Source organism: Helicoverpa zea, chromosome 22 (assembly GCF_022581195.2).
Source record: "Helicoverpa zea isolate HzStark_Cry1AcR chromosome 22, ilHelZeax1.1, whole genome shotgun sequence".
Classification (NCBI taxonomy): domain Eukaryota; kingdom Metazoa; phylum Arthropoda; class Insecta; order Lepidoptera; family Noctuidae; genus Helicoverpa; species Helicoverpa zea.
Genome location: NC_061473.1, coordinates 1,729,312 through 1,755,462, shown reverse-complemented (window position 1 = coordinate 1,755,462; position 26,151 = coordinate 1,729,312). Strand labels below are relative to the sequence as shown.

At 36.4% G+C, this 26,151-nt stretch overlaps 1 protein-coding gene across 2 annotated transcripts in view; it reads left to right on the top strand.

Annotated features, from left to right (window-relative positions):
• Window positions 1-4,488: 4,488 nt before the first annotated feature.
• The window catches only part of LOC124641635, a 34,199-nt gene continuing 12,536 nt past the window's right edge, over window positions 4,489-26,151 (top strand). For both annotated transcript variants that reach the window (XM_047179794.1, XM_047179793.1), the window contains exon 1: window positions 4,489-4,643. The gene's annotated coding sequence lies outside the window, so the exon portion shown is untranslated. The remainder of the gene's footprint in view (window positions 4,644-26,151) is intronic.

Genomic DNA, 26,151 nt, shown 5'->3' with positions numbered 1-26,151 from the left:
GCATCAGTGTCAACTTCTTCTTGCACCCCGATAGAAGGCCCATTACCATCATCATCCTCATCATCCTCTGAGCCTTTTGTCCCAACTATGTTGGGGTCGGCTTCCAGTCTAACCGGATGTAGCTGAGTACCAGTGCTTTACAAGGAGCGACTGCCCTATCTGACCCCCTCAACCCAGTTACCCGGGTAACACAATACCTCTTGGTTAGAAGGTCTTCCTCGATAAATGGCCTATCTAAAACTGAAAGAAATTCTTAAATTGGACCACTAGTGTCTGATAATGATGCGTTCAAGCAAACAAACAAACTCTTCAGCTTTATAATAGTGTAGATACATGAAGATGTTTGCTTATTAATGTTAGTGTAATATTATGCATCTGTGGTTAAACAGTTATGTCCACTTTAGTTATTAAGTTATGTAAGTGCGTACAATGCCTAATATTCACTACTCAAATCACAGAGTAAGGAAGATTAACGGAGATGCCATAATGCAGGTAGGTCAGGCGCCTTCTTGTAGTTCGAAATACGTACTGTGGGCATGACTAAAACAATCAGTTCCGAGTGAACTAACGAGGCGTACTACAGGAAATCTGTTCTTGAATTTTGTTTTAACAAAAATGGGCGGGTTTTAAGAGGACGAATTGGAAGTTTTGGCGCCAAGGATCTCAATTTTTCTCAGTAAATACAAAACGGATCAAAATATAACTTGGTTACCTGAAAGTTCATGATATAAACCTTATTTTGTTAGATTTCAAAATATGATTAGGTTAACTTTTATAACAGAGAAAAATATATCAAACATACCTCTTTTTAAAAAGAGATTCACATATTATGGGCAAACGGGACCGATTTAAGCCTCTTAACTTTTTTAGTAGTTGAGTATATACGTACTCTTTAAAATTGTGGAAGGAATTTTTATCAAATTATCATTTCTAAATAATAAAATTACAAAACCATTTTGTCGCTTACGACTTTTAGTTATAAGCTAGCGCGCGTATTATAATCCTCGCCCCGCTCAGACGCTCCGTCCCCTTTTGGCGCCGTAGATGCGCGTGCCGGTTATGGAATTATTGTTTACCAATTCGTCGCCTCAACATAGAAGGCGCGGGTGACAGCCACGTTCCTCGACCCCCGAACACCCACATTTTTGCGCGCTACTTCCTTCGGAGATTTTCCGTTATGACATCTCTGCTCGTTATTTTGTTCTCCATTAGGTACCGTCACTGTGTAGGATTGTTGCTAATTTTGTTCTGTTAATCAGATGGTAGGTGGAACAAAGAAAGTGTTTAGTTGCCCACACTTTGAATTCTTTGTTTTGATTTTTAAACATCGTTTGGAGTGCTTTGGAAATACTGTATGTGCCCAAAGTTATGTACCTATTACTATTGTATCGAAAAGTAGCCTCCACCCGCGGTTTAACTCTTGACCCCTACCAGAAAAAAGTAGCCCACAGTTTTTCTCTATAAAAACACTGAACTATATTTTTTTTAATCGGTCAAGTAATACAAACAAACGCAAACAACTAAACTCTTCAGTTCTTTCATACAAAATATGAGTTTAGGTAGAGTAATGATGACAAAAAAAAGTAAGAGTTTAAGAAACATATATTTTTGAGAACATAAAAATCTCAACAGGCAAGCCTTTTTAACTTCATTCACTATTATATCTAGCTTACAATACAAAATTCTGAATAATAAGCCTTACATAACAGCTATTCATCTACATAATTCTAAGATTCTAATAAGCAAACAGTAACTTAACAAGCGAAAAAGTTAATATTTCGTTAAGGGGCTGAATGCAAAAATTGGCCTGTCCCAAACAATTTTTTGACCAAATCTATACAGTATTTGACGGCGAAAAAAATAGACATAATCTCGATCATATTTTTGGGAACCCTGTAAAATGCAAAACACGTTCTCGAAAAGTTTTCTCGATACAAAAAAATGTAAACCTAAATCTTAAAATGACCTTCCAACAAAAATGTGTGTATTAACTAATAGATTGATAAAATGTATAACATTAACTTATCCATATGTAAATACAGAACTTAGTTGATTTTTATATTTTACTACTCCACTTATTTTAAAGCTATTTAATTTATATTTATTTTAATTTATATTCTGTTACGAACGTTGCGAACGTCGCGTCATCAGACTTCTTTTATGCTGTCAGCCTCTTAACAAGTGAAAAAGTTAATATTTCGTTAACTTAGCCTCATTTACAGTCGCATCTAAGTTACGTAATTTAGTCTTGTGTTCGCTTATTCATTGACATAATATGACATTGCAGGAACCAGCTATGACTTGTCAGATAGGAAAAAGCAACAAAATGATATTTGAAAAGTATTTTTATTGACATACCTTCGTCACTAGCTTCCGAGTAGTTAAATCAGTAGTTTCTGAGATTTGCGTGTTCACAAACATGCAAGTTCTTTTGCTTTATAATTATGGTAAGTACTACTTTTAGTTTTAATATAGGTAGATTATATTGGGATCGACTTTGGGTACTGCTCTGCTCTGCATTTCTTTTAATGTTTTACATGGTACGATTATATCTATGACTTCCTTAACCCAAGAACTTTTTAGTTACACCAGTTAAGTTCTGATCGTCAAGTAGGTACTTCTCTCATCTGTTCCTTTTTATCCAGAATTCAAGCTATCTTCACACAAAATTTCAGGTTAATCCATTTAGGAATTTAACCGAGAAAGCGTAACAAACTGACGTTCACATTCATAAATAACGCTAAGTTAGGATAATCATACGCAGAAATGCCTTACATAATAGAGTAATGGTTCCATACGCACTACACTGACCTTTCTCAATGTACTGGGGATTAACTTAGAGCATTGAACGAACTGGTGCTGATATAAGCAAAAGTTTGAACAAGCAGTTGCCAAAAACGTCTGTCAAAGAGTTGAGAGGCCTCAGAACAAATACTGACAGCACACATGCATTTTCGGTCACAACTTTATATTCTATCTCTCTCTATCTTTATTTTCTTATTTTATGCACACACTTGAAAAAAATTACAATTATAAACTTGATGCTCACATACACATATGAAATAACTTTTTCTCTCGTACTGTTGACATAGGTAAAGGCACCGGGACTGCGGGATTGTTCGAAAGAGTGACCGCAGCCCTCCAGAAGGAACATGGTCGGTTTTAGTCAGTAAGAGTCTGACACTCCCTCACGCTGCACCCACAGCGGGCGAGATCATTCGATGTTGTTCCACCAATATAAAAGGCAGAAGGCAAGGAAATGATGCCTCCAGTTGATTATATGATCTAAGCTTAAAGATGATTTCACATTTGTAACATATTATCGAACTATAGGTTCTTGCCGTGACCGTGTCCAAACGCGTACAAAGATACAAACGTGAAGATTTATTTACCATGAAATGATATGACCTAATTTAGTAAAGAAATCTATTATGTAGTTTAGTCTGGTTGTAAAAAAGTAGGTTTTACAATCTGTAACAGGAAAGAGGCTATTTGTGGATTAGATAATCTTGGACACCAATGACTGTATTTCGGAGGGCACGTTAAACTGTAGGTCCCGGCTGTCAGTGAACATCTTCGGCAGTCGTTACGGGTAGTCAGAAGCCAGTAAGTCTGACAACCAGTCTTACTAATGGGTTCAGGGTTGCCCAGGTCACCGTTTTGAGGAGGTCAGAAAGGCAGTCACTCCATGTAAAACACTGGTACTCAGCTCAGTTAGACTGGAAGCCGATCCAAACACAGTGGGGAAAGGCTCGGGAGATGATGAAATATTTATCGATAAGGAAATATCGATACTTTTTATTTATATCATCTCCCGAGCCTTTTTCCCAAATATGTTGGGGTCGGCTTCCAGTCTCAACGGATTTAGCTGAGTAACTACCAGTGTCTTACAAGGAGCGGTCTTATCAAATATTTACTAGTACTGTATTTTAGTTACCTCACGACATTTTTTTTTTTAATAATGAAAAATAAATAGTTCTCACTCCACTAGAATTTCAAAGGAGGTTTTATAACCCACAATCAGATTCACACGTCTCCAAGATTTAGGAGCACACTAAATAAACGTCCGTCCATCACTGTGAAATCTCTTAGACGCTAATTTTATAGACATTTGAATAGCAACAGCCTTCGGTCTTCTTATTGTACTATTTACGCAAGAAATACTTGGCACATAATACCTACCTTTATTCTAATTGTCGAATCTTCATTAATTTGGGAAGTGATATCCCCGTAAAGGCGTAAATAGACAAATTTATTCAAAGCTTGGATTTCTAGGTGTCGTTTAAAAAGAAGGGGTCTTGATAGAATGGTGTATATGTCCAATTTAAGTTGAGCTCTTGTCGTGATGTGAAAGTTTGTAAGGAGGGGTCAAAGTAGGTTGGTATGCGTGTATGGGAGAGCGTTATAAGCGTGGTCTATGGTTCGCACGCGTGCATTTGCCTCCAATGAGTGGAAGACTCTAATCGCATTCTATTTTTGAATTTTTGCCGCGTTTTTTCAAACACAATTTTGGAACGTGAGTTTTTGTTCATACAACGGAAAGTGTAGTGTTGTGTTTTTTTTATTTGAATTATTAATAGTTTTTTTATTATTTTAGTTATTTCCTTTGGTGTTTATTTTTTAAAGAAGATATACCTGGAAAGGTAAGTGTTTTTATTTTGTACATTTTATTTTTGCCTACTTATTATTTTCTGTGCGAATAAATTCAAAGTTAAAAAATAAGTGACTTTTAGCAGTTAACTGAATACAAGTTAAAATATACAAGTTATAATAAAAATCCATAACAAAAGTTAACATTTAAGAAATCAAACCTAGCGTGACGCATATACAGAACTTTTTTCAAAGCTTACAAATTCAATTGTTCCGCAGTTGCCAACCGCATAACGTGTAAACTGTTTACACGTTGTTACAAAACGCTTAGAAAACATAACATTAAAACCAAAACAATACTTGGAAAGTGTCAAAAAGATAATTTGTTTAAACAATAAAATTGAGAGCTTCCGTGAATAACTGCTATCTTTGTCCTAGATAAATAATTTATTATATACTTTCAATTTTTTAAAGAAAGAATATTAGTGCATCCATTATAAAATATAGATGAGCTTTTAAACACGCTGAAGTTCTTAGATAAGTGCCTAATTTGCATATAGTATACTAATGTTATTTTCTCAGAAAACCTATTGAGTAATAATTTAAAACGTCAATGTGCATCTAAAATACATTATAAAATGATAAGGAAAAATATCTAAAACCAAAGCATTTAACTAAACTGTTACAGCCATTTTGTATCGTTCCACTGCTGGTCACAGACCTCCTCTTAATTTTTAGTTAATCGTACTAAACCGAAATCGATAAATTAGCAAAACAATATTTAATTTTCAACATCGACACCATTCTATCGATAACATATTTTTGCATCTGCACATCCCTTAGTTCATTTAAAAAAACTTTTTAACAAAAAAATAAAACCGACTTCCATCAGGTAATTATACCTGAACCCTCCCAAGTCTAATAAATGTCATGTTGAAAACCGCATTAAAATCGTTTCAGCACATACCCATACATACAGGCCTCCTTTTTTTTGAAGTCTGTTAAAAAACAGTGTGTTACATAGATTGCGTAAATCGTAGTATATTCATAGCACGTTCTAAGTAAACAATTAATAGAATCTATCGCGATTGCTATGCTTGGCATTTCTCTGAGGGATCGCATCAGAAATGAGGTAATCCGTCAGAGAACCAAAGTCATCGACATAGCCCACCGAATCAGCAAGCTGAAGTGGCAGTGGGCTGGCCATATTAGCCGAAGAACCGATAACCGTTGGGGTAAACGAGTTCTAGAGTGGAGACCACGCCTCGGCAAACGTAGAGTAGGACGTCCTCAGGCACGGTGGAGTGATGACTTGCGCAAGACGGCTGGCAGGAGCTGAATGCGAGCAGCCGAAAATCGATCTCAGTGGCGTGCACTTGGAGAGGCCTATGTCCAGCAGTGGACTGCTATAGGCTGATGATGATGATGATGATGATGATCGCGATTGCAGCCATGAGTCACAGATTAAAATTGAACACTGCATTTATTTCGTAGTATCGTGTGTTTAGTCTGTGGTTGGTTTTCGCGCCTATTGCAATATGTATTACGCGTGTGTTAATTGAAAAGCCCTTTTGTAAAAACGAGTATAATAAGTACCAACAAGAAGTTAACAAAAATGAGACTGACAGCCAGTTTCTTCATCAAAAGTTAAAGCAAAATTAAAAGTCAAAGTAATGTCTAAAGTAAAAGTATCGGTCAAATTCAATTTTTCTATTAGTTCTGCTGTCACTTTAGCCTTGAAAAAACGAATTTGACCGTTACTTTTACTTTAGACATTACTTTAACTTTAACTTTTGATGAAGAAACTGGCCGTAAGTTAGTGTTTCTGGCAGTATGCACTTTGAAAGTTTTTTTTTGTAAACGATAGGTATTGTTGTGATTTTATTTAGCCAAAAGATGGCCATTATCATTATTGAAAACCCATAAGTACTGATAATTCCCATAGGAACACATTTGTTTTGCAATTTAGTTAAGTATTTCAAGGTTTACGGGTGTTCCATTATTTTGAGAAGTCAAACTATCTCTACATATTCACATAATAGATCTCTAGCTCTACTAAATCATTAAAGGTACAAATTATTTGTTAAACACCATCTATAATCCAAGCTTTCATAATTACCACTTTCTTAACATATATTTTCTTTCTTAACGTATATTTGTACTTACATCAGCAAAAGCGTAATAAACATTTCACACCACACCAAAAACTGTCGAGCAATTTCCCAGATTGCGAATATCAATCACCATTACCAAATAGGTTGGTACCTACATTATTACCAACTTGACCGAAATTATGAAAATAATGTCTATAGAACACAAGTGTACCATCTATCTTAGTTGACAAGCTCAATTGAACTCTTGCGCAACTCAAGTTAAAGCAAATGATGACTTATTACAAGCGTTTTAGAGTTGAAATTACGTTGGTAAGTGCCTGGTTGTTAGGTCAGTGAATGGTTTACAAAAGATGGTAAATTGAGATATAATTGCTGGCTTTATTTTAGCGGTTTTACTGCACTTCTATAACTTATCTATCCCTCGATTTACGATTACAGATTGAACTTCGAGATTAGCATTAAATTCAAGTTCAGGTTGTAGAAGCATTGTTCGCGCGAGTTACCTCGGCCCTGGTACGTAAAAGGCCTACGACGGAACACGACGATTTTTAGTCAGTAAGAGTCTGACACTCCCTCACCGCTGCTAACTCACAGCGGGAGGGGTCATTTGACGATTTTTGACGTCGGTAAAAAAAAGGTTGTAGAAATCCGTAATTAGATATTCATTTTTCTACTGAAGGATCAATTAATCTCTATCTGATAGTCACCCGGGATTAATTACTTATTTGATACCGTCCGATAACTATGCAGTTTCGCAGACAGTTATCAGTGACTATACGATAGTCAAAATAGACGAACAAAACACATAGCTTTTTACCTATAGCTAACTTCAGAGCGGAAAAGTTATATTTGACTAAAACTGTAATGTACACATTTCTTTGGAATAACTTTTAACCCTTTGTATCCCGTAGCGCTGATATATTTTTATAATTAGCGGCATAGAACAGTTGAGCATAAGCATCCATGAAAAAATTCATTGCAACACCATAACTGCTTTGCCATTGAAGGTTTCACCATAAGATTATTCTGGTTAGCTTATAATTTACATAATTTTATTGCAATTATGACATTGATATTTAATAATAGTGTGGTTTGTCTGATTAAAGACTAGCCGTTTTCCCAAGGTTTCACTCGCATCCCATGGAAACTACTGCTTGTACCGGGATAGAGTATTGCCTATGTTACTCGGGAAGACCGTAGCTTTCCAACAGTGCAAATCGATTCGGTAGTTTCGGAGCCAAAGAAACAAAGAAAATGATTACTCTTTATTGAATTTGTATCGAAAAGAAAATGAAACTTGTTTGACTGAATTTTCGATTAAGTCTCTATTTGTCTTAAAATGATTATAAATCAAGAAAAAAATCTTTTTAAAATAAATATTATGCCCTTGCCAAAAAGTATGTAAAATATAATTAATACAAGGTCTAAATGTGTCGTTTCGAGGTCATTCCAATATAGTGCTAAAATAAAAAACAAATATTATTTAACAGTTAAATACCAAAGATTATGAAATCGATAAATATTGAATAATCGAATACTTAGTAATCGATCATTCATAAACGATCATCAATTAAACGCCGATTCTACAGATTTTGATAGCTAACATTTAAAATGTCGAAACTAAAAGCTGACTTAACCGTTCAGAAGGAGACTTTATGAGAATAATAAAATGATGATTTTTATGTACCTTTTATCCAGTAAAACACCTTAAAATAAGCCTACATATTTATTTTGGTTTAAAACCACTAAATCATCAATGTTAAAAAGTACTTACTCAAGTACACATTGGGCTCCAGAAGGAACATGAAGGGTTTTGGTCAATAAATTACTGACTCTTAAGAGTCTGACGGCCAGTTTCTTCATCAAAAGTTAAAGTTAAAGTAATGTCTAAAGTAAAAGTAACGGTCAAATACGTTTTTTCAAGGCTAAAGTGACAGCAAAACTAATAGAAAAATTGAATTTGACCGTTACTTTTACTTTAGACATTACTTTGACTTTTATTTTGGCTTTAACTTTTGATGAAGAAACTGGCTGTGAGTCTCCCTCACGCTGCACCCACAGCGGAAGGAGTCATTTGACGATTTCGTACCAGAAAAAAGCGAATATTTTCTTAAAAGCTTCTGAAATTGTGAAAATAGCTCAATAATAATAGGTATAAAATAATAGCTAGGTGAATCCGGTTAGACTGGAAGCCGACCTCAAACATACTTGGGAAAAGGATCGGGAGATGATGAATTGTGAAAATAGCTCCAAGTATATGATAGTAAAAAATACTTAGATAGCATAGATCGTTACAGAAACCAAAAGTTAAAACACGTAAACTACGTTTAAATTCAACGCCACGATTAATTAGATTGGCGAAACAGTCCGTCTTCACACGGCTTAATACAGATTTTAATGTCGCATTGTTTTACGAGAGTACGGGAATGAGATTCGTAATAATATTTTCACCTACTTCCACGGTAACATACATTAGATATATGGGGTATTTCACGTAACATTGACGAAATTGTGAATAAAGTATCTGGACTTACGTTTTGGGTAGTAACTGGCCACTATAAATTGATCATGAATAAAAAATCTCTTAAGAAAAGATAATTCTGTTTTTGGTTATTTTTTAAATTCTTTGTTAACGGGAATATATTAAAAATTATGAAGGAGTCAAAACTTTAGAGATATAGATATTTTGATGCATATTTTGTTTGATATTGCACGTCGTGACTAGGGCATGCAATACCGGTTAACCGGTTTCGTTTTTACCGGTAAATCGCCCATTTTTGCGAGTTTTAAATTACCGGTAAAAATAATATGAAACCGGTAATTTACCGGTTTTTACGTTTTTCTGATAAAATATAGCAATTGTTCATTTAACGTCAAATCTTTGTTATGTAGCCCGAATATAATGTAATGTTGCATACATTACGTATTGTAAGAGTGCTAAAGTTGCTGTTTTTTAGAAAAGTAAACTTGTGTGTCCTTAACTATCTCTAGGTAAGATACAAATCTTTTTTCTCATCTTAATTTATAAAATCTAAACAAATTGTATTCATTCGGTTATTCTGTTTTTCCTCATAGCTGTCAGCTCATACTAGGTACAAATGTAGCTAATGCTTATTTTACCTACTCTATGACCTTACTGAGCAAGGGCTTTTACTTCACCACCATGCGGACAGCTCTGAGGACACGGTGGAGCACACAGTCCAGGTGTGCACTGCCTGGGAAGGGTACCGCCGTGTTGTCGTCGAGGCAATAGGCAGTGGCGACCTTTCGCGTCCTTCCCTGGTTCAAGCCATGGTCCGGAGCTAGAGGGAATGGGAAGCCGTCGCCCCTTCTGCGAAGCAGTCATGCTCGAGAAGGAGACGGCGGAGCGACTGCGAGTAGCACCTCTCATCCCAGCCGCTGTAGTGGACCAGGAAGACACCACGGGCGCCAAGGGTCGAGAGACGACTCCCGGCCACCGTAGGCGTCGGTCTGTGGGCGGTGAGTTCGGGTGGCTCATCGTTCCACCGTCTGCATAGACAACAGACCCGTGTCAGCGGCGCACGTTGTTCCACGGGCTTCTCAGGGAGATGTCAGCAAACCCAGTGGGGCCCAGCAGGGCCAAGGCCTGCCGGGGCCGCGGGATTGTTCGAAAGAGTTGCCGCTACCCTGGTCCATAAAACGCCTACTAAAAACATGGGTTTTAGATAGAAAGAGTCATTTGATGATTTACCATAAAAAAGGGCTTTCCCTTCAATGAAAAATATATATTTTACGGTAATTCTTAGCGTTTATCCCGTCTTGTGACGGGGTCGGCTTTCCGTATCTTCCTTCTTCCACTTCGCTCTATCCTCCTGAATAGACATCTTCCTCTTCGAGTTCGCAGATTTTCATGTTACGACACTCAACCACCACGGTTTCGGCCTGCCTTTGCCCCTTTGACCGGGTATATTGAGATTGAGTATCACATTCACACTGCCGATGTCCTCAGGTGTCACTCCTTTTTACATGTCCGTACCATCGCAGCCGTTTCTCTTGCATTTTGTCGGCGACATCGCGTACGGATGGTACTGACATGTTTTTTGTTGCGGCCCACGACACAAAAAACGTTTACCACCTTATACTTTGCATATTTATTTAGTTTTTGCTTTAAGACTACCCAATCTTATTGTTATAATATCACATTTTAAAAAAATTACAAAAATTACCGTTTTACCGGTTTACCGGTAAAAATATTTTTATTACCGAATTTTTACCGGTAATTTTTGTTTTACCGAAATTGCATGCCCTAGTCGTGACGAATTCAACTTCACCTTAACAAATACATTTTATGCAAAAAACTAGTAATTAAAAAAATAAAGTTAAAGACAAAAATATAATATTGTCCATTCTTGTGGGATCGTTAGTGCAGTCAACTGGCCTATATCGATTTAACTAGCTGAAGGTAGTTTGTGGTTTAATTAAGCTGTAGGTTAAGCTCACAGCTTAACTTGTATTTTGTTGTTTATTAACCAGACTTAGATGTAGTAATGGCTACTGGTTAGTCAGTATAATATAAATGTCTGGCTTCCAAGTAGAACCTCAAGACAATACAAAAATCAAATTAAACTTGAAGTAGTACCTACTCTTGAAAAAAATAACAGGTATGACCAAAATCTCTAGTCCAAATTCTGAAAGAATACCTCGTCAATTTTGCCCAAGTTACTATATATCAGCACCTCAATTATAATCGAACCTTTTTTTATCTCAATAAAAAAAAACATTACATCGTTTCAAAAACAGAACATTGAACTTCCTAGAAAACGATTCAAACATGGAAGTCGGAACTCGGAACAAAAATCCCGCGCCAAAGATTTCTACATTCAATTTTATGGCTGGAAACCTGTATGGAGGTATGCTCATCTCGCTAGACTAGACCTTGGACCTAGGAACGGGTCCTATGGGAACTTTCCCTGACCTCCAACCTCATGACAGATCATGCCTTTCGTTTTCACTAGCTAGCTTCGTGAATGCTGGCTGGTTATAACTGGCTAATTCGATATTTGAATGCGCTTTATTCTGTAATTGGAAGGCGTGGGAAATGCGTTGTGTCATTGGTGGAAATTAATTTGTTATCTATGGAGAAATTGATTTTGGTTATTATATTGGGCTGGATTAGAGATAATTAATTTTAATTCGGGCAGGTTATAGTTTACTTAAAGATTGGATAAAAATAATAATATGTTTATCACATTTTTGTAAGCTGAAAAAATCTGATTAGGTATATTAGGTACAGATTAACATTAAATTTATACGATAGAAAAATTGGGAAAACAAAAAAAAATACAGCCGAATTGAGAACCTCCTCCTTTTTTTTGAAGTCGGTTGAAAAAACTGTTTGATCTTATGAAAATATATATATAGAAAACTTCTTACCACGATTAAAGTTCATTGATTTTCTAATCAACCATAATCGTGACATCTCAAGATCAATTCCTCCTACCAATGCCATTAAATCGATTCACAATTTCTCGATACCTGATCATCGGAAAACATCTCGAGTCGATACCTTAATCAATACTTGTCCACTCCATCGATAAGTCCCATTATCCGTCAAAACCTTTCCTGTCACGAACGTAACGTTTTTCCAATAATGACTCGTCATTTCACCGACGAATCGTGACGCTGCCCCCTGCAGTCACGTTATGCGTTAAGAAGAAACGCTTCCTGATTGGCTAATTGGCGAGAGAAGAGCACGAGTTAAAAATTTCCACCAATCATGGGGTATTTGCATGTTTGAGTTGGTTTCCCATGGTATTGTAGGTGACGAAGATAATTCATCATTATCATCAGCTTTTTTTCTGCAAAGGCCTTTTCTCATACAGAGAAGGAATTAGAGTTAATTACCAAGCTTGCTTAAGGCAGATTGGCGAATTGAGACTTTTAAGTCAAAGTTTCCTCGAGATGCTTTCCTTCATCTCTACTAAGGCCACGATACACGATGCTTAAATAAACAAGAAAACATTTACAAAACATAAAGTCCAAACTTTTAAAAAATATATATCTAAAAGTTTTATTTATTTATTTGCACTCCAACAGCATTACGAACATGAAATATATTTAAATGTAATTAAATTGTAATAAAATTATACATTGATATTTCTATTATAGGTATGCATATCAAGTATAGTAATAATTAAGATTTAACAACAAGTAAAAATAAACAAGAACATACATTATATCATACCTATATGAGAAAAGTAAAGACACACACAAGACGTTTAAAACCACTGGTTCAAAACATTTGACCCCAAAATGCAAGCACAATTCTTCAGTACATTATGATAATACTCGTTATACCTAATTTCTCACAGAGATAACCCTAATGCATCTTATCCGACTGCATCTAAAAGAGGTATTATGTATTGTTAGTCATAAATTACTAGCATGCGATGATTTGTAGTAATAAAGATATGAATTTTGAAAAGATCTCGTCACGGCTTTTTGGTTTTTGAGGTGAAAAATATTAATGTTGTGTAAGGGTTTTTGGGTTTATGAGATTGAGAACGACCCTTTACTGTCAGTTAAATTTTTATGGGTGGCTATTTACATAATAACCTATTTTGCTTGCTAGACAGTAGAAAAATCTATCACGTATTATCTAAATAAGTATGTACGTTTGTTAGCTTTTGAAGTAACTAATAATGAGTTCTGAACAACCTATTTTAATTGCTCGATAGTACCAAAAATTACCCCAAACATACGTAAATGAGATCCATGTTTCCACCATAAATAACCTATTTTGTTTGCTAGTTAGTCCCAAAACCCACGTCAACCTACCAAAAACCGACGTATTTGCCCATCAATTACCCACACTTCTCATCACAACATACGCTTGTACCCTCAAGCTACATGTCTGACATAATGAGTGCAATCTTCCTCACGAGACTATCATTAGCACGCGGCTCCGACTGCCGGGACACGAGTGTTGGTAAACTTCATTATATTATTACGCCTAGGGGTTCGTTATGTCATATTTGTAAATACATAAAACTTTTTAAAAGTTCATAATAAGTATAGTGATGCGTGGGGGTTCATTATGCCATTTTTGGTGGATTTTTGAACGATAATTGATAACTATAAGAAGAACCTATTCATATTCACTCATATTCATATCATTTATTGCGTTCCACAAGTTTCAGATGGTGTTACAATAAGCTTACCTAAAATTTACCAGTACTCCAAAATCTGGGCTTAAAAAACAATACGAAAACGCCTGTTTTATATCTATATCGGTTCTTTACCCACTAGGCCACCCGCCTCACTCAAAACATCTCGATAATTAGTCTAAATTAATTGAATAATATGAAGCTACTTAATACTCACAAAATTACCATATCAACTAGAGAGTAGAGTACGTAATAGAGTACGTAATCTACCAATCACTATACTTGAAGTGACCTTTCAAAGAGTTATTCAATCTATCAATCACATATTTGGTAGCTCACAATTGCACACACTTGGACAATGATAAGGCGTACCTTAGAATAACGTGGTTGTACTTAAATGTCATAACATGACATGGTATTGAAGTGTGATAAAGTTATGTAATCAAAAAAATTGTGCCAAGTGCTTAGGTAGTTCGCACTTTGAAACTTTTTGGACCCTGTTTATAAGAATGTACTACCTGTAACTGAACTGTACTACTGTAACTGAAAAGAAAAACGATGTACCTAACTATTTTAGCAGTTCATAGGTAGGAAAATACTTGTGCGCAATTTTTCTCCTTTTTATGATCTGAGTATGTTACTATTCAATTTATTGTGGGTCACGGTAGGTGTATGTTTGTTATGCCTATAAACATAAGAATCAGTAAATAAGTACCTAAGTATTTTTATTTAAATACAGGGAATTTAATTGCGATAGGTACCTATACAATTGCGAATTACTTAATCACCTTTTACGCAATTGCAAATAAAAAGGGCTATGATAAAGGCCGGATTTTAAGCCACAAGCCCGATACGTCTTTGATGTGATCGAAAATTAATTTGTGTGAGTGGATTTTGACACATGGGACAAGGTCAATAGCCTTTTGACATTTATAGTGCTTATCGAAGGTGTCCATCAGAACTTTCAAGTTGTTATGTAAATATAACTTTGTTGTACTTAGGCCATACTTAAACTTACATGAATGTGTTAACTTTGTGCTTAATGTAACATATTTGGTATGCCTTTCCAAGGGCGTGGTAAAATGGTGTGGAAACGAAGCAAGTAAAAGGATTCAAGCCTGACATCATCATCACTCGAGCACGGGCCTGGGTAACCGGATGCGGCTGAGGTACCCGGATTGCCCAATACTCTTTGGTTAGACTGGTGTCAGACTTACTGGCTACTAACTACCCGTAACGACTGCCAAGGATGTTGAATCACAGCCGGGATCTACAGTTTAACGTGCCATCCGAAACACAGTCAATGGTGTCTAAGATATACTTAGAAAGTAAATACAAACTTAGAAAAGTCGCATTGGTACTTACCTGCCCTCAAATCCACGCACTCATACTCGACTAGGTTGGTTCTTTATCCATTAGGCCACCACGACTTCTACCAGATATTTAAAAACCTAAACAAATGACTATCGTAAGCAACCCAAATAATTTAGCTAGAACAACGAGGTGCCTTACGAAAGAGTGTCGATGATATCTTAGTAAGAACTGTCGACTCCCACGCATGTGCCACGATAGCTTATAAGTGTCATAGATAGCTATATTAATGACTTTATTTGCAAGAAGTGTGTGTGTAGCTCATTAGATTTGGCAGATTAATTGTTTGTTTTTTTTTTGTTAATTTGTGATTTGTTTCAAATTTGATGAAGATTTTTATGAGAGAGCAGTTTTATTTTTACTGTTTCAAAAACGAGTTGTTGACTTTTCTTGGTTTCATGTAGCATTTTGATGTACAAATTTCAAAAAGACGCTGTCGCATACTCGTCCGTGAGTGGCATAGTTATAATGATTAAAGTTAAAGGAATCTCATTTTTTATTTATCATTGTGATGTGAAACTTGATGAGACTCAGCGCAGTAGCATTTAAGCCTCACTAAATAAAAGATAAAAAAATATTATGACATTATATTTTTAATTAATGCTCAATCCTTCTCCGTGTGAGAGGAGGCCTGTGCCCAGCAGTGGGACGATAAAAAGGCTGTTAACAGGTAACAGGATATTATTTTAGTTAGTTAGTAGTTTAGTTAAAGTAAAAAAAGAAACATGATATTTTCATTGAAGCCAACTTGGTCACTTGCCCTTCAGTCAAGAGTGACCGACCGATTTCAGACGACAAATGCTCGCAAACTCTTGCGCAGTCGGGACAAGGACGATGTTTAAGGCTAATGCAGTCGAAGTAATTGGACAATATTTGTATATGTGTCGCAATGTTTGATTATTGCTACTATTGCATTGTGTCAGCGTTTGTTTTGCTTTGCGAAAATATCGCGAATTAGATGTGGAGTGATTGGTTGATTTTAAGTGAAGAAGTGGGTGTGTTTAGAAATAGCTTAAGGATGTATCTTGCATAATATTATACCTACATCATCCTCCGAGCCTTTTTCCCAATCATGTTGGGGTCGGCTTCCAGTCTAACCGGATTCAGCTGAGTACCAGTGCTTTACAAGAAGCGACTGCCTATCTGACCTCCTCAACCCAGTTACCCGGGCAACCCGATACCCCTTGGTTAGACTGGTGTCAGACTTACTGGCTTCTGACTACCCGTAACGACTGCCAAGGATGTTCAATGACAGCCGGGACCTACAGTTTAACGTGCCATCCGAAACACAGCCAATGGTGTCTAAGATACACTTAGAAAGTACATACAGACTTAGAAAAGTTGCATTGGTACTTGCCTGACCTGGGATCGAACCCGCGCCCTCATACTTGAGAGATTGGTCCTTTACCCACTAGGCCACCACGACTTTTTTTATACCTACATATGTGAGTAAACCTTAAGGCTTCAAAACACTAAACCGATTAGAAAATTATTTCACTGTGGTATCACCTCCGGGTAACACAAGTAATATTTTATCCGGGTACGTAAGGAGATTCCCTCTTAAAAAAGTCGTGGTGGCCTAGTGGGCAAAGGACCAACCTCTCAAGTATGAGGGCGCGGGTTCGATCCCAGGTCAGGCAAGTACCAATGCAACTGTTCTAAGTTTGTATGTACTTTCTAAGTATATCTTAGACACCACTGACTGTGTTTCGGATGGCACGTTAAACTGTAGGTCCCGGCTGTCATTGAACATCCTTGGCAGTCGTTACGGGTAGTCAGAAGCCAGTAAGTCTGACACCAGTCTAACCAAGGGGTATCGAGTTGCCCGGGTAACAGGGTTGAGGAGGTCAGATAGGCAGTCGCTTCTCGTAAAGCACTAGTACTCAGCTGAATCCGGTTAGACTGGAAGCCGACCTCAACATGATTAGGAGAAAGGCTCGGAGGACGATGTAAGGAGATTCCCACAGGACGAGGCTGAAACTGCGTGAAACGGTCATTTTCACTATCTGTGCTAATGTAACAAACAAGTAACATTTTCTTGTTTGTTTGTACCGAAAAAGGTTCTAAAACTATTGAACTGATTTGAAAAAAAAAAAACTTTCGCAGTTTGAAAGCGTACTCTTCCCGAGTCATATAGGCTGTAAAATATCCCGTTATACCTACAGATCTCAAAGAACGCGGGTGATACCGTAAGACGAATTAATTTTACTTTGTACCCTAAAGGCTCTGGAACTGTCGGACCGATTTGTAAAATTCTTTTACTGTGTTGTGTTGAGCTACACTATATATTTTATTAATCTGTATATTCCTAACACATATTATAACATCTAACATGACTAGCTAGAAGACATTCCAGGTAACATCTGTATAGCTCTCAATACATGCGACATTATATAACCTAATGACTAGCTGTTACACGCGGAAGCACGTGACCTTTCACAGTTTTTGTTAAAGCGAAACATACATACGGCAATATTCATGCATGTATAATAGTAGTGAGTCGTAAAATTACGGTTTGAGGAATTGTTTGAAAGAGTTATGCCCATTTTCACCAACAATCTCTTAATCTAAGTGCCACTTAGAATAAGGGCTCTCCCAATTTTGACATAAATGACTATGGATAAGGGATACCTAAACTTTGGTGAAAACGAAATTCTTATTAAGTGTTCCGTAAATGCTCTTAGGGGATCCCTTAATTTAAGTATTTGTTGGTGAAAATGGGCATTAGTTACTGGGGTATTTGAAATCATAGTCAAAGTTAAAACTCTCTATTCTGTGTTAATAGGTAACAAAGGTATTAGTGGTACATAGTAGGTATAATATTCATATTTATATCATATCACATTTAAGCTTGTGGCACATTATAGCAGCACTGCAACAGCACGGCTCCACACCAGCATTTAAGTTGTCATTCAATTTAGAGCATTAAATCGTGTATATTATAATATATTTCGTAATGTCAATATGAAAAAGCCAACGGCGAGCAGTCAGCGTGCTTGCCGCTTCCACACAACTCGACTCGCCGCCCGCGTGCTGACCTCATGCGTACAGCGCGCCAACGGCGTGCTAATTGCGCGCCGACTCCGAGCCGGCAGCGAAACAACGTCATTACGTCGTGTTCAATCATAATCGTCTTAAAATAATATTGAGTTTGCTGTGACAACAAGCTTACACCTCGCGGGCGGCGCGCGGCCGGCGCGCCGACGGCGAGCGGCCAGCGCGTGGTTGGCGCGCTGTCCGCTCGCCGTAGTCTTAATTCGAGGCGACGCCGTGCTGCAGCCGTGCTGTTGCGGTGCTGCTATAATGTGCCACAAGCTTTAGTCTCACTATGTCCTGTTCGTAAAGACTGCTGAGCTTGCCGGATTGTTCGAAAGAGTTACCGCGGCCCTGGCACATAAAGGGTTTAAGAAAGAACATGGTGGGTTTCAGTCAGTAAGAGTCTGACACTCCCTCACGCTTTAGCAACAACGTTCATTTGATGATTTCTCACAAAAAAATGTAACCAATACCTATATGTTTTTTTTATAAGAATCTATCTCATATTTACATAACGTAAGTCTTAGAATTATGTACATAACAACAATATAAAGAGATGACATTTAGGCATAAGGTCATAGGTCCTTACTTTCGAACTCAATTGTATGGCAGGAGAGAAATCACACAAATCGTCTATTGATGACTTACGCTTGTGTTAGAAATTGTATGACAGTGTATGACTTGCACACTGATATCATTGTCCTACATAGGTTTGTGCCTGTGTATACTAATAGGTATTATAAAGCTAACAAGTTTATTTGTTTGAACGCACTAATCTTAGGAACTACGGGTTCCATTTGAAAAATTATTTCAGTATCAGGTAACCTATTTATTGAGGGATATAAGTGAAGTAAATATTAATCTGTGCTATAAGCTATTCTTTATCATAGTGCGTGGTGTAGTTGGCACGGGATGCGGAAGAAACTGTTGGTGGAAGCTAGTTCATAACAATTTTATGGGGCCGAGAATATATGCCTTTGCTTCGCAACTAAAGCAGACCTAAGGCAGACTTTGACCGTCGAACAACAAAAACTTTTGAAACAGACGTTTAAAAGTGTTTGTGAACACTAATAAAGTCCGTTGCAGCCACATTTTTTTCAGACAAGTTTTCAACAGATGTTTAAGTTTTTGTCAAAGACTATAAAACCACTTGACTGCGCATACAGTGCCCCGACGCTCGCCAAACATTAGAGATTTGGCTCTTATAAGGCTACGATCCTAGTAAAAAGCTTTAGTTGTGACCAAGTCTATGACCTGCGTACACGCTAAATTATTGTGGATTTTATTAAGTAAAAAAATTTAAAGATTCCTAAATGAGCGGTGAAATGGTGCGAAAACCAATCCAGGACATCTAGTTACAAAAGGGATGGCATTACTTTTCATCGCTTAGTATCAATACCATTTGGCTTTGATTTAGTTATATTACGAAAATACCACAGGGGTCTATTTAAATTGGTGGTTGGTGAGCCGCGCGCACGCTCGTTGTTGTCTTTTGGCAAAGTCCCTTTCTTTCATTAAGAAATTCTAATAAGTCCATCTCTTTCTTGCCCTTTGTATTCCTATCGAAGAAATTTGGGTTGTTACCTTTAAAGATGAAGTGGATATCGATAATAGTGCATTTACATTTATTAAAAAATATGTTTAATTTTGGCCAATGAGTAAATTAACTGTCGAATAAAAATAGTAATCGAAAAAAATATATTTTCATTTTAGATTTCCGAAGATTCCAGAAATAAAAGAGAGGTACTATCAATATGGAAAATTGGTTTCCAACAAAATACAGCGTTGTTTGCTCAAGGCACTGCACCCCCGACTGTTTAGAATATTTAAAACAATTCCGACGTTTATTTAGTTCAGCGATTCCAATAATGTATACTAAATTAATACATTTTAAGAATCAATAATTTTCTTGTACGGATTTCTTTTTTGTAATAGACTGATTTTTATTAAATATTGTTATACTTTTTTTATTGAGTATTTATTACTACGATGAAATACATTTTATCGATTGTTTTTTTTAATTGAAAGAGAGCCATCCCTTGCTGAGTGTACTCGACCTTGAACTGACCAATAGTTGCCGCGGATTATGCTTCGTCCCCCGGCCCGCAGTGGTGAGTCGTGTTCTTAGAAGAAATTGGCGAGTGCGCTCTCTAGTGGTTATTTACTTTATGGTTTCTGTAGTAAGACTGTGAGAGTTTTAACATGTGCTATTGTAAATACATGTTATTATTTCCCCAAACAACAGTTGCACAATACTTACATAAACAACGAATGTTCCGCAGTAAGTTTGTAAGTGTTAAGCACATAGTTTACAGGTCAAATGTATTTAGACAAATACTTGTGGTTACTGTGTTAAGCTTTGTGTCAATAGTTCACGTAAAGGTAGCCAAGTGGATATATTTATTTGTGGAAAATGTAGGTCAGGTCTGGTTTTGGAGTGATTTCAGCTATGTCAAAGAAATTCGTTCTTATGTTCCCAAAAGAGTGCGTTCCTACGTGCTTTCTCAGATATGCTGCAGGTTTGTTTGAAAGATTTGCCGTGAAATAGGTAGGTACTCAAAGGGCTCAAGAAGAAACATGGATTTAGCCAGTAAAAATGTCATACTCCCTTTTGCTGCACTCACAACAAATCTTCAAATGACCCCCATTTGAAGATTTCCCAGATAACATAAAAAGAAACTAATATTACACAGCTGAAGAGACTGTTAGTTTGAGCGCTGTTAGTCAATATTAGGAGCTTTTTGGACCGATTTAAAGGTTTCCTTCAGTGTGACGTAGCCCATTTATTAAGGGAGGCTTTTTGTTCGGGTACGCGGAGTAAGTACCACGGAAAGTGGGTGAAATTTCTGGCGGAAGCTTAGTTAGTCATAGTGATGTTGATCGAAGGGTAATGATTAATTGAACTAAAACAGTTAGACTTTGCAACATACTAACATAAATACACTTTATTCCAAAAGGTTATAGGTGAAAACAAAAGTGTTACCTTTCAAATGTTTACACAGTCATAAAACAATATGAGCCGTGAAATCATAATATAATGGTACTCTCACTTTGCTCTCTGTAGGGGATTTATACATTATGTATGGGGGCTCAAATTAATATGATAATGTATCACTTTAGTATGATAATAGGATGTTAGTCGAAGCGTGACTAATATGCTCTATGTCTTAAGAGTATTATTTAATGAGTATTAAGAGAGGCCTTTGTCCATATGTGGGACGGTTATCAACTGTAAACTTTTCCCAACTATGTTAGGGTCGGTTTCCAGTCTAACCAGACGCGGTTGATGTTTTACATACCTATGTGTTTTGCAGTAGGACGATATAAGACAGATTCAATTTAAAATGATCTTTGAACAAAATAGGGTTTGATGTTGAAAACTTTTCTTTGTGTTAATTCAGATTATCTATTATCTGCTTACGCCTGCCATATTATGTTACTCTGATATGTGTTAACTAAGATATAATTTTTAACCTACTTCAATAAAAAGAGGTTCTCAGTGTTACTACGCACTTTAATCAAAATCCTTCAATAGGTTTTGCGTGACAATGTAACAAATATCCACATCGAGATTTGTCGTTTGTAAAGTTACTGATATGATTCCACCGCAGTTGATATTGGCGATTTACGGAAACCAAAGCATTTCACAAAGTCTGCTCCACACTATTTACCGTACAAACCAACTCCAATATTGCTTACGTCACGAAAAACCATCATATTCAGAAGAAAACCGCACGGTTGGTAACACGGAAGAATTCTGTATCGACATCGACATGTCGATATTTTGTCGATAAGTTATGACTATCGATATATTGTATTGTAATGTTGGTATTGCTTATTTGCTACTCATTTTATTGTGCGCTGAAATGCTGAAATGGTGTCAAAGTATGTTATGATGCAGGTCTCATGATAATGCGTGCTTAGTACGTATTTGGTTTTGCAAACTTGTCAGTACTAACAGCTCTATTAATACTGGCAATTACAGCTCGTTGCATAAAGTTATCAAAATGTGCACCAAAATGCTCTTCGAGTGATTTCAAGTTAAAAAAAAAACGAATGTGAAAATTAAACCAGAGGGATATATTAAAATACTCAAACTTTCGTGAGATATAAGTACCTACAGTGTAGTTAGTTACAAAAATTACCTTCTACTTTCGAAGCTGCATTCATTCAAAAACCACTCCACTTTTACTTCCTACATACTATACGTAAATCAAATGAAATTCAATGACTCGGAAAATCCAAATTGATACTATCTCTGTACCAAAAACTACCATTTACGGTACAATCTCTACCTACATGGCAGTCATTAGGACATACGAGAGAACCGTTCCACACGACTTGTTAGTTCGAAATAGACCCACCGAGCTATTTACAGTTAGGGACTAAGGTTTGTCAGCCATTTAGTTTACTACTATCATATAATAATGTGAGAAATTCAATAAAATTAAAGAAGGAAGACCGTTGTCTTCATAAGTTGAAAACATTATTACCGGCAAGCGCAACAAAACATATTTGTGAATGCACGACAATGCACCAAAAACAAAAGCCTTCTTCAATAAGGCTTTCTAAAACTGAAACAATATTTAAAATCAGAATACTAGTTCCTTAAATAAGCGCTTTCAAACGAAAAAACTTTTCAGTTGTATTCGAGACTCATAAGAAGGACTCATTTTAACTCTCGTTTTCTTGGTGAATGTCTTAAATGATGGTACCTTAAAATCAAAGCTAAAGTACTGACATGTATTTCTAAGTTTGTCTACAGATCTCAGGCTCCCACGAGTACGGGTACTCCCCTACGTGTTCTAGGTATGAACCTAGGCTTTATTGGCGAAAGTGCTGTCATGTTGTGTCAGAGATGCTACGTCGAATCGTGTGGGTGTGGGATAATACGGTAGGATTCTGAATTTTAGCCGTTTATTTAGATCTCGAATACATTGATGATAGACGTGGATTTGACGTTATAATGAGTTTACAATGTTACTCATTGGTGAATCTGATTTATGCTAAATATTTCATTATGTAACTGCAAACGGGATTTATTATAAAATGTATTTACACTGCAAAATATGTGGAAAATAGTCATAATTCGTTTTAACCGTATGAAATAAGTGGGATTGTTTTCATCAGTTTTTTTACTAAAGCTTAATAAACTATGGAAAATTTCATAAAACTCTCACAATTCAATCAACAATATTTTGTTCTTATTCAATGAAAAATCGATTCTAATATGGACGTAGTTATGCAGAAACGTTCCAACCCACTGTACGCGTAAATGCTTATATCTCAAATTAAACTTGAATTTGAGATATAAGCATTTACGCGTTTCAGTTGTTTTCTTTTTTATTCTAACTAGTAAAGGTACTAGAGGTTTTATTGTTGAATTATATTGAGTTTAGATAACCATATGCTAAATTTTAGGCTGTTCAATCACAATAACTCGATTTCGGGTGACTTGTGGGTTGGAACGTTTCTGCATAACTACGTCCATATAACCTTTTACATCCCTATCTAATAATAATCGGCATTTATAACCATAATTATAAGTATTACAACATCATAAAAACTAAGGAAGACCCCAGTTACGTGAGTTCGTAATTAACGACCATTGATTGATATTATTTTGGACCTCCAACAGAGGATGTTAATATAATTACATAATGCAAGTTAACTGAAGGTCTTGATTCGTTATTAATAACGTTCAAGTATGCAGTTATGGTCAGAGGTCAATGACGATACAAATTGGAATTTCCTTAATTTATTTGTACCTATTGAATTTGTTTTGTATCGGAACTCACATTTAAATGTCGGTTTGAGGAATGGTAGGATGTACCTTGCTCTGATCTAGGCGGTTTTGATATGAGAAAAAATACTCTTTTTAATGGAAATTTATCAAATTCCAGTGCAGCGTGAGGAAGTAGTGTCAGACTCTTTCTGACTAAAACCCATCATGTTCCTTCTTAAGCCCCTCCTTATGTACCAGGGCCCCGGTAACTCTGGGAAAATTACTCTTAACTATCTATTATAAAAGTTTCAGAGGTTTTTTTCAATATTGACCGTCCTAAATAAAATGCCGGATACCTTTTAAAAATATTCGCCATTATTAATTAATTGCAATAAATGACTTTTTTTTTATTACGAGCAAAACATTGCAAACTCCCGCCTAATACAATGCACTAGGACGTCATAAAACCCAAAGAAATCACGCAAAAACCAAACCTAAAGTCTAAAAAGTACCAGGGCAGCATAAAACGGCAGAGTCTATTTTAAACCTAGAACATTTTATATGGCGCGAAGAAAGTGCAGGCTGGCTGGCCTTGGTCCTATTAGAAGCGTCGTAGGTCATTCATCTTAGATGCGCGTGAGTCTAGACTTAGCGGAAAGATTCACTAATTTGCGATTTAGTGTATGCATGTAGATTATTATGTATGTTTTTGTGGTTATGTAACTTGTGGTTTTTGGTTACTAATGATGCTTCGTAGTTTGGTGATCATAATTAATTAGTTCTTTTTCGCGGTTTCGCTAGCGTCTTGAGGGAACTTCTTTCTCGTACCTGGATAAAACAACAGTCTTGATTTACATAGACTATAGAACCAGTCTAATCGCCAGTCTAACCAAGAGGTATCGGATCGCCTGGGTAACTGGGTTGAGGAGGTCAGATAGGCAGTCGCTCCTTGTAAAACACTGGTACTCTGCCGAATCCGGTTAGGCTGGAAGCCGACCCCAACATAGTTGGGAAAAGGCTTGGGAGATGATGACATAGACTGTAGAACCGTGATAGTGTAGGTTCCTTTTATTTTTAAATCGGTTCAATAGTTTTGGAGTTTGTGCAATTAACGATTGTGAATTAGGACACTGATGAGAGGGTATATGCTGCAACTATTAACTCATCCACTACGTCAAACGATTAGCTTTGTAAAATTGCATCATAATTGGTTTAATAGTTGCATCGTGTAAACACATTACGCTAAGCTATTTAGCGCCGTATTCAAATCGAGTTCCTTTTTACATAAATTATATTTAATTTAGCACAAAACCTGACAATTAATAAAAAAATTATTTCCTAAAAACACTAGGTTACATTAAAAATATAAATCAAAATTATGCAATTTATCGACAGTAAAAATTATCGTTCACTAGTCAAAGAAGCTGAGACTATCGGATAGAAAAGTGTTTCCTTTCTAAAAGTAGGTACAGTCGCGGGGTCAAGTGTCATAATATACGAATGACAACGCGGTGTTACATAATGTGACGTGTAACTGTGATAGTTAGAGCGAAGAGTATTCTTCGTATATATCTTGTTTATGTAACTGATTGTACTTGGGAGAGTTGTAGACGGGCGTTTTTTTTGGATGACAGATGACTTTTGGTAGGTATTAAAAATCAAGATTCCCATACGAATGTTCCGGTTGACAGCTGTCGACTTTCAAAGATAAATAGCATTTTTTTGTACTTACTGACAGAATTTTCATCTGGTTTTTAAGAATGTTTGCAAGAGCAGCTAAATTGCTGAATCTTGCTGCCACATAAGTTTTATGCTCATTAAAAGCACGTCGAGGGATCGTTAGGCGTTGAACAAAAATATACCTCAATAGCTTAGGAATAAGGGTGACATTTCAATTGTTTATGGTTTTTGTTTGATAAATTGCAATCTTGATATATGGGCAATTCATTGTTCGATAGATAACGACATTAATTTAATTTAGACGTTATACTTTCGTGAAAAAGTTGACAAGTAATAGGTAATTTGTATCATGTGTAAAAACTATTATACTTGAACAAAAACATGACTAGAATATTCACATGTGTACTTAACATAATACAGTAATAAAATAGCCGTAAAACACCATAGTGATTTTAATACATACAACGAATCGGAGCAGTGAAACTGATGTCTACGTAATGAGCGTAGA